Source organism: Alexandromys fortis, unplaced genomic scaffold (genome assembly GCF_014885135.2).
Source record: "Alexandromys fortis isolate MF-2015 unplaced genomic scaffold, M_Fortis_MF-2015_v1.1 scaffold_52, whole genome shotgun sequence".
Taxonomy (NCBI): domain Eukaryota; kingdom Metazoa; phylum Chordata; class Mammalia; order Rodentia; family Cricetidae; genus Alexandromys; species Alexandromys fortis.
This window is the reverse complement of record NW_026067929.1, coordinates 6,662,915-6,672,296: the sequence shown is the minus strand read 5'-3', so window position 1 is coordinate 6,672,296 and position 9,382 is coordinate 6,662,915. Positions and strand designations below refer to the sequence as shown.

At 36.7% G+C, this 9,382-nt stretch overlaps 1 pseudogene; it reads right to left on the bottom strand.

Moving 5' to 3' along the window:
* Nucleotides 1-1,702: 1,702 nt before the first annotated feature.
* On the bottom strand, nucleotides 1,703-2,127 carry LOC126503254 (NTF2-related export protein 1-like; annotated as a pseudogene).
* Nucleotides 2,128-9,382: the final 7,255 nt, after the last annotated feature.

Genomic DNA, 9,382 nt, shown 5'->3' with positions numbered 1-9,382 from the left:
TACTGATTCCCCCTCAGCTTCTTTGATACTGTGTCCCACATTCATTGACTCTTGAGTGAGCTTTCAAAACAACCCCACAGAAATAGTAATGTAGTTTTCTAGTATTTGAGAAAACTTGATCCAGTGAGATTGACAAGAAAACAAGTCATCTCATATTCAATTTAGACTCATTTCCCAATATTCACAAATCTGCTTACCAAAATCTTAAAGGGGTGGCTGTGAAAGGGGTAGCTGAGTGGAAGGAATTACATCCTAGTAACACGTGCTCTTATATTTCATTGAAAACAAATACTCTCTCCATGTATTTAAATTTTCTATTACACTCTCTAAAGTTGGTAGTTTTACTACATACATGCATTTCACGTATCTAACAAGTTTTACCTAATTACTTTACTTTCTTGGCTACTAGTATGAATTTTTAAGAGATCAAATTTGATTTCTTCATTTCTAGGATAGATAAAAGAAGTTTTATGTTTTACATTAATTATCATTCAAGAAGTTTTCTGAATTTGCTTTCTATTTTTAGTATTTATAAATTTGGGAAGATTTTTAAAAAGAAGATTAAAATTCTGCTGTGTATACAATGATAGAAAAAGAAAAAAAATAATGTATTTATTTGGATTTATAATCATATTTTCAATTCATACTTATTTCTCAATAGGATATATATAATGCCAGATTTGGTTACTATCTAATTAACATCAGCATCATGAATAAAGTAACTTTTCACTTGTTTTCAGTCATCATTAATATAATAAATTTTCACAATATGATATAATATAGAGCTGTAAAACACATATATAATATTTACAATTAACTATAATAGTGGATTAATGTTTGTAAAAGCTTATGCTTTTCTTAGAAGAAATTTCTAACTCTTTTGCTTTTAAAATACTTTTCAAAATGATTAGTTTGTTTTTTTCATTTTTAGAATCTAATGAAAAGATAATCTTTCTCATTTCTTTCTCTTCCCTTCAGACCATCCCAGACACTTCCTATCAATCTCCTTCAAATCCAAAGCTTCTTTTTCATTAATTGTTCTTGAATACACATGTGTATTTGTGTGTGTGTGTGTGTGTGTGTATGGGCTTTTCCTCATTCATTATTTCATGTTCAAGTCAGCTGTGTTCAGGTTTGTTTTACTGTCAGCTTTGCTCAGACATTTGGGCTGGCATGTTAATGAGATTTTTTGAGTATAGCTTGTGATATTACTAGAAGACACAAATAAACTCCGTGATCACGTAGCGCTTACAATCTTTCTGCACCTTCTTCTGCAGTGTTTCCTACTTCATCTTCCTTCAAATCCTTTCCAGATAGTTATTTTAGTGGGAAAATAATGCGCAGCAAATTACAATGAGGAAAAGAGAAAACGATTCCATGGCTTAGTAATTTAAAAAGTTTGGTTAAGAAGAAAAAAAATATTGCATATAAGACGATTTATTTTAACATTCATATTATTTATTTGTCAACTTCCAGAAAGAGGGTCTCTACTGATTAAGTAGAAAAACAGAAAGTTTACTACTTTCAAAAGGCAACTACGGAAAACCAGTATATAACCAGGAAAGGGGTTTCTGGGAGTCTAACATCCAGTTTGCAGTGCTGCTGTGACAACAAACATGAACTGTGTCCTCCACATCCTGAGATCTGAGGTTGGCATTCCTCTGCAGAGCTGGGCTGAAGCCAAGAAGCCTTTCTCACCCAACTAGCTGGCCCAGTCCTGGAACTGGAAGCAGTCACTTTCCATCTTCCAGACTGTGTTCCCAGGTGAGGCCTGGGCAATCAAGATGAAGTTCTGGTTCAAGTCCTGCTGAACCAGTTTGCTGCCCTCAAACTCACTGTTCCACAGATCACCACAAGGACTGTGGTCTGGCTTGGTGTAGCTTCGTCATGGACAGGCTGTCAGTCTACCACGTTGATCTGGAACTCACTGGAAGGCAACAGCTCAAAAAACTCATTCAAGGATTCTTGTCCTGTAACAGCATTTCCATTCCACACTAAGGTGGCCGTGCCCATGTACAGGCGGGACAGCAGCCACCACTTATCCATGGTGGTGTAGTAGACATTGACAAATTCCTCTGCAGTTCTGCAGGCCTGGTCCACATAGGTCTTCAAATCTACTGATGCCATCTCTGGTTCTGCTGACAGAGGCCTCTGTCAGAGTGGCTCCTCGGTTGGAGAGAAGATTCTTCTTATATAAAAATATTTTCTAAATTTTATATTTTGAGTACTGATTTGTGTTTTCAGACCTTCTTACATGAACTCTGCATCTATATCACCCTCCTTAGCTTATCTGACTTTTCCTAGATCCTCCTCTTTTTTCCATTTTAAAATATTCTTTATTAGTCATTATTGTCTTCCACACATAACAGGCAGACAGAGCACACACACACACACACACACACACACACACACACACACCACCACCACCACCACCACCACCACCACCACCACCACCAGCACACCACCACCACCACCATTGCTGGTTCAAATCAACAAGAACTGAACTCTGTTTCATTAGAAATAAAATCAATCCATGGTGCGCATCTGCTATAATTAATCTAAATATTTAAAAATCTGCTCCTGGTAAGGCTTAAGAACATAATAAATATATTTTTAGTATGAAATTTCATGGGTTTGTGGGACATTTTCTCAGATATTTACTTAGCATGTGTCTGTGGATTAGGGGACAAAAGAATTTCTAACATTTTAATTTTTTAAGTCTAGAAAGCTATTTTCCTGTTGGTATGATGTTTCTTTTAGAATTTGTCCCTAGAAAATAGTTTCTCTCTCTCTCTCTCTCTCTCTCTCTCTCTCTCTCTCTCTCTCTCTCTCTCTCTCTGAGAGGCAGTGTGTTTCTCAATCCTCTTTCATCTTAAATTTAAATATACACATTAAGTATGCATAATCCGTACAAATGGAATTATGGCCAAAGATCACAGTTTAAAGAAGCCATATGTTCTACAGCTTGAGTGTTAATGAGTGTTCATATTCTCCTGTTCACAGTATCACTACACTAGGGGAAGATACATAAGCCACTTTCCAAAGTCACAGACAGAACAGATGCTTCCGCTTGAACTCTGAATATTTCATAATGTACAGTTAACTGTTTTACTCAAACCTATTCATGAAGTAGTCTTCTAGTAACTCTATCCCTCAAATGTGTTAGCATGTTTTTACATGTCAGCTTTGGATTTCTGCTCTCTACTAAAGGATTTAGTGTTGAAGAGATTTGGCAAAATTCTGCCATAAATTACACATCCAGTTAGGTTTCCTTTTTCTATCCTTTTTTCTCCTCTTCATCAGTTATAGTGGGTAGCTCCTCACCTCACGTGACCAGTGGAGAATCTCCAGTGCTGTGTACCTGGCTCCAGGGCACTTTCATGCTCTCATTTGTCCGATGGAGCTATCTTAGAGGCTTAGCCTAGATGACAGGAAAATTTCCCCTTTTAACATGTATTCATTTTTTTTTTGATCAGTATAAAGTATAGACTGGCACGTGCTAAGAGACCGTATGGCTTCTGTGCTGAGCAGAGTCATTGTTCTCCACTACAAAATTGTCATTAAATATTATGCTCACCATATACTAAAAGAAAGTTGAAATACATCATTTTAGGAAAATAATAGCTACTGTACTCAATTAGGATGTTCGCACAATGCAAAGGAGTAAAATAGTTCTTGCACATGTGAATTTGTGAATGGCTAATGCAAGGGATGTTAAGAATGAATAAGGCAGGTTTTGTGAACTTGGTGAAGTCCTGGAAGCATCAGTTTGGAGCCTCACAGGCTCTGCCCACGTTGCCGTGGGCATCCATTGGCAATAGAAACGGTAAGGAGAGCTCCAAAAGTATCTAATTAAGGTTCTTCAAATGGGTTATTTTTGTGCTGCAGGATGCAGCCATAAGCACATCAGTCACTCCTTGTAGTTTTCTATCATGACTTATCACACACACACACACACACACACACACACACACACACACACACACGGCATTTATTATCTCAATTGACTTGTGTATTTGTTATAAGTCCAAAACTTGTATAAGATTATCCAAAGTATTCAATTTGATTTGATTCTCATGGAGCCAATGAGCATTGCTAAATGAGATTTTAATTACAGATTTATGATCTCAGGTTCACTTATGTAGATGAAGAGGGGACATGTTCATTCCGTTTTCAAGAATGCTGACTTTAAAGCATTAGGAATAGAGTAAGCAAATGCAGCTCAAGTAGAAAAATATTTAATTTAATTATTCTTCTATGGATCATCTGCCTCAACTTCTCTCTATTACTAAGACTGGCTAGCTAAAGATAAGACAAAAATAGGACCAGCTGATACAGTAGGGACAAAGTGCATATCTGGACTAAATATTAAAGAGCTTCATATGTATGTATGGAAGCTCTCAGACGGTATCAAAGAGATCGTCCGAACCCGAGATAAATTTGCCATTTCAGATCCCTCTCCTAAGATTAGCTTAGTGCTCCTTCAGCCAATTCTTACTCATTTTTCAAAATTTTCTAATATATTTAGCTCCAAGTATGTTCTACTTCAATTTGTGTAGGTTGTAGTGTGAACACTATTTGAATTGATGCCTAGCCATTATTATTATGTTTTTATTATGTGTTGATGACTCTCTCTAGTACTTTAAGCATTAGTCTCCTGTAGGCAGCACGTTAAGCCACCCTGTGTGCAAGGGCATAAAGAGTGGCTGTTGAGGAATAGGAAGCAAAAGAAATTTAAAAAGTATTTTTGTGATAGGCAGCAAGCTGTCATTTGAAAATAACAGATAACTTCGGTGGGGAACTTTATTTGTCTAAAATGAGACATCAAATATTTCACACAAATATTTGAACCAAAGTTTAGGAGGCACATTGGAGTCTCAGAACATGATCTGAAATAACGTGTATTGTCTTGGCCAAGAATTAGAATGGGACTTAACTCAATAAATTTGTCCCAGGAATGAACAATCTTCAGACTTGTCAGTGAAGTTTATCTTTTCGTTTTCTTCCTGACACCAGCTCCTACCTCAGTTTATTAGCTGTCCTAAATGTGCCAGGTCCAACAGATGCTCTCCCACAACTTGGTCTTGTGGCATTCTCCTGTCTTCAAGTCAGGTCTCCTTGACTGCTCATATAGTTTCTTTGCCTCTCGAGAAGACACTCAGTGCTCTTCCTTCTGAGTGTGTAGCAGAGATTCTCTCAATGTGAGTTTATTACTGAAAGCCGCTCGGTCTTTAGGAGCGTCTGTTGTTATCTGTTACTTTTGAAGGAAACAAAAACTTGAGCTGAAAATTTCCCAAGGGCAGTCATTAAGTATATAAGTTGTTTGACTAAATGTCCTGTTGTTTGGTGATTGTGTAAATTGGGCTCTTTATTTGGGCCAGAATTAAGAGAGTAAACACATAATTTTTGGATTACCTGTTTCCACATTCACTTTTTCCAGACACCATAATCCCCCAAATTTTCCAAGATGTATTAAAGAAGTTATAACTTAATATTCAGAGACTATCATTTAACTTCCCTGTTACCATTGGCATTTAGATTTTATGTGCCATTTTACCAGGGTTTTTCTCTGTTCATAAGTGACTTCTAAAATCTGTTAGCCTGTGTTTACAGTACGAACAACCTTATATTAAACTGTAACAATTATTACTACATGGGATATTGCTGTAGTACATCATATCCACAATGATCGTATACTGATCACTGGTAACTGCAGCAAAGATTATGCCTCTTTCTTCTTTCATTGCTGAGTAGTAAGAGCTGACGGGCTGCCAGTTCTAACTCAGTGGATTTGGGCAGCTTGTTTCTTTTGGGATAAATCTCTACAGAATGTAATAGACATCAAAAGGTACGCTTCTATAGAAAGTAAGCATTTCTCCAGTTTACATTTGATATGGGACAAAGGTGACAAGCTTATCTTTAGTTTTATGCTGTCATTTATATTGTATCTCGTCTGAAGTATATCCCATCTCACGCTTTGTAAAATGAATAGTTGAGACGCCTTACTTTGTAAGATGTGATTAGCAGTACTTTGTGCTTTGTATCACCCGTCTCCAAATTACAGAATAAAATAAAGCCTGTGTTCTTAGTGGAATGTAATAGTAATATGTGGACATCTGGGGATTGTTTAGTCTTTTATTCAGTTTGATTAAAATCCCATCATAAATTATTAATGATATCATGAGTGAAGAAAGCACTTCATGTGTTCTCAACATAAATCAGTAAACAAACCACGTTTCATGTTGTGTGGTTTCAAAGGTTTATACTTTTAATTATATTGAGTTGGCATCTGAAATGCAACAGGTGTCTTATGAACTTTGTTAACAAACCAGTTCTTTAAAGTGACAATAGCAAACAAGTGAACTATGACTTTGAGTAGCCAAATCTAATCTCTGTGTGTTTGTCATTCAAAGTCTCATAAAGTCATCCCCACAATCTTGTTCATTATAATAAAGATTGTAGCATTTATTCTACAACTGAACACAAAGTTGGATAGACTTTCTCAAGGATGAGATTATCCACAATCTAGTAGGCATGTCCCATACAGGCTAAGAATGGCTTATAGTGAGATTATTCCTGAGAATAGAAAAACACTGGACTACTGATATTGTAGAACTAAGAAGGGGCCAATGAGCTTTGAATACTCAGAAGATTGTCTGACCAATTACCACGACCACAGACAGGACCCAAACAAGTTCAGAACATGGAATTTGACAATGATCGTAAAAACAGATGAGGTATAATCAAGGAGCACCGAATTTAAAGCCCCCTCACTGCTTAACACTGTTTTCCTAAGGCCTCTTCTCTGTAATTGTGTGTACACAGCAAATCAATAAGATTTCTGAGGTTAGAAGGAAGACCACCCTTAAGTTCATTCATGCCAAGATCTGGAAATGCTATTTATTGTCCAGTCTTCATAATGGTCTTGTGCTGTTTCAAGACCAGGGCTGAAACTACTCACAACCAGTGGTTGCAAAGAAGTGTCAATTCACCTGATGTGGCTAACCTAACTTTACACTCAAAATGGGCACAGGAATGCTTACTCATGTACCTTGGCTTTCTCTAGATATACTGTAGCAAGAGAATAAGCAAATGAGGGCAAACTATTGATGACCATATTTTACTCTAATCCATCTATTTCGATGCATTAAAACATTTAAATACTCTTTCTTTTGAAATTCTCCTTCTCTTTTCCCCTCCCTCTTCTTCTTCCCTCCCTCCCCACTATGATTCTTGTGCTTGCCTCTATGCTTACCAGACAAGGATGTGACCACTGCACTAAATACTAAAACAGCTTTGCTTTTAAGAAAATGAAAAAGGCATATTGAACGGTGTGTGAAGAAACACACCTTGCCGAACCAGTCTGACAAATCAAGGCCAAATTTCTATCTTGTGCCTATCAGCTGTCACCACAACAGGAGACATCTGTTTTGGATGAAATATCGATTTACTCTAGTTGATCTCAACATTATTTTTATTTAGATGAAATTATTTTTATGAGACACTAGAATAGAAAAGTAGATGCTCACATTTTTAAATAAGAAACTGGCTATACTTCTAATATTACATTTTAACAATCATAGGAACTTCAAGATAATTACCAGTCTCAATCCAATCAGCCTCTTTTATGTAACTAACTACTACCTGTAGGTCCTACCGGTGCTGTGGATGCACCAGTTCATCTACCGATGAGCTTAACTGAGCTCTCTGATCCACTAGACATGCTCTCAGCATGACAGCTGAAGGCTACTTAAGATCTTTCTTGGGACCTCCTGGGTTGTTGCTCAAGTGCAGACTGGGATTGGTCTTTAATCATCAGAGGACAGCCATATGCTCATGATATAGGAAACTGTAGATTTGGCCAAAAGTCTGCCAAATGCATGAATCAACTTCAATCTTATATATTCTTTATCATATATGTCATTGATGTTGATGAACTTGTTACAGTCTGTGGTTTATCCTGTGTGATAAAACTGAAGGTAAACCTAAAAACTGCTTCCTTACAATAAAGGTTCTTGAATTTTAATGCACAACACCACATTAAAATGACTTGAAATAAATCATTTCAGTAGTTACTTAGTAGAAATTAATTGTTGGCACTAATTTCAAGTTGACTTCCAGAACACAAAGTTTCAAAGAGATATAAAAGACATCAAAAAGAAAGGAAAACTAAGCCACATTTTATGAACATGTGATTCATCTGTTGGTGAGATTATGCTAAAAATTGTACTGAAGAAGTTAGTAGGCTGCCATTAATCTTGAACAATGACTATAAATTTAAAAGCTACACTGAGTCAGTGATTGACTGGTTTAAGGAGAAACATGTAGGTATTTACAAGATAATTTAAAAGAGCTGTTTATATGTTAGTTTTAATAAAATTTGCTGGTGCTTTATGACTAGGACAGATTCCTGAATTTTGGGTTGAAATTAAGTCAAGATGTGGACCTATACACCTAATGTCTCCAAGAGAAGCTATGTGAACCAGAAGGTAATACAGATTTCTTAGGTTGCACTGTGGGTCTTGAACACCACCACCTCTTCATGGCATAGCAGAGATCCACCGAACTGCACTGGCCTGAATTCTCTTATGACATTTTCCATACACAATCCCCTACTCTGAAAAAAATATTCATAAAACTAACAAGCAGACAGATTTGTGAAGCTATGAACTTGGAGCTAGTGGTATCTTGGCTTCTATTCTCTACTCCATGTTTAACAGTTTCTCAGCTCTGTCTGTTGTTTGGCTCCATTCTTGATTCTCCTCGTTATATGCACTCAAAGATCTATCTGTATTAAGCTGTATATAATTAATATGCTTCATTCCATTTCTCAGAAAGTCATGCTTTCTCACCTAAATTCATTGTTTCTAACCACTGACACAAAAACACAAAATTATAAACACATAGAGCAAGGAATGAAATTAATGTGAAGACTTCAAATACACAGAACAGGAATAATATATCTTGAAGACAGGAAACTGGCAGATCTCTGTAAATTCAGAGCCAGTTTGGTCTCCAGAGTGAGTTCCAGGACAGTCAGGTCAGTTCCAGATAGAAAGCCTGTCTCAAAAATAGGAAAGAAAGAAAGAAAGAAAGAAAGAAAGAAAGAAAGAAAGAAAGAAAGAAAGAAAATGAAAAGAAACACTATCACATTGTGATTACCTGACTGTTCTTGAACAAAAGAGCTATATTGAGTTTATTAATAGATACCACAGATCTCTAATATTTTTTAATATAATTTTTTATTGAAAAAAAAAAGATTTCCGCCTCTTCCCCGCCTCCCATTTCCCTCCCCGTCTCCCTTTTCCCCCCCTCCTCCCTCTCCTCTCCCCTCCCCCCACTCCTCTCCCCCTCCCTCTCCAGTCTGAGGGGCAGTCAGGGT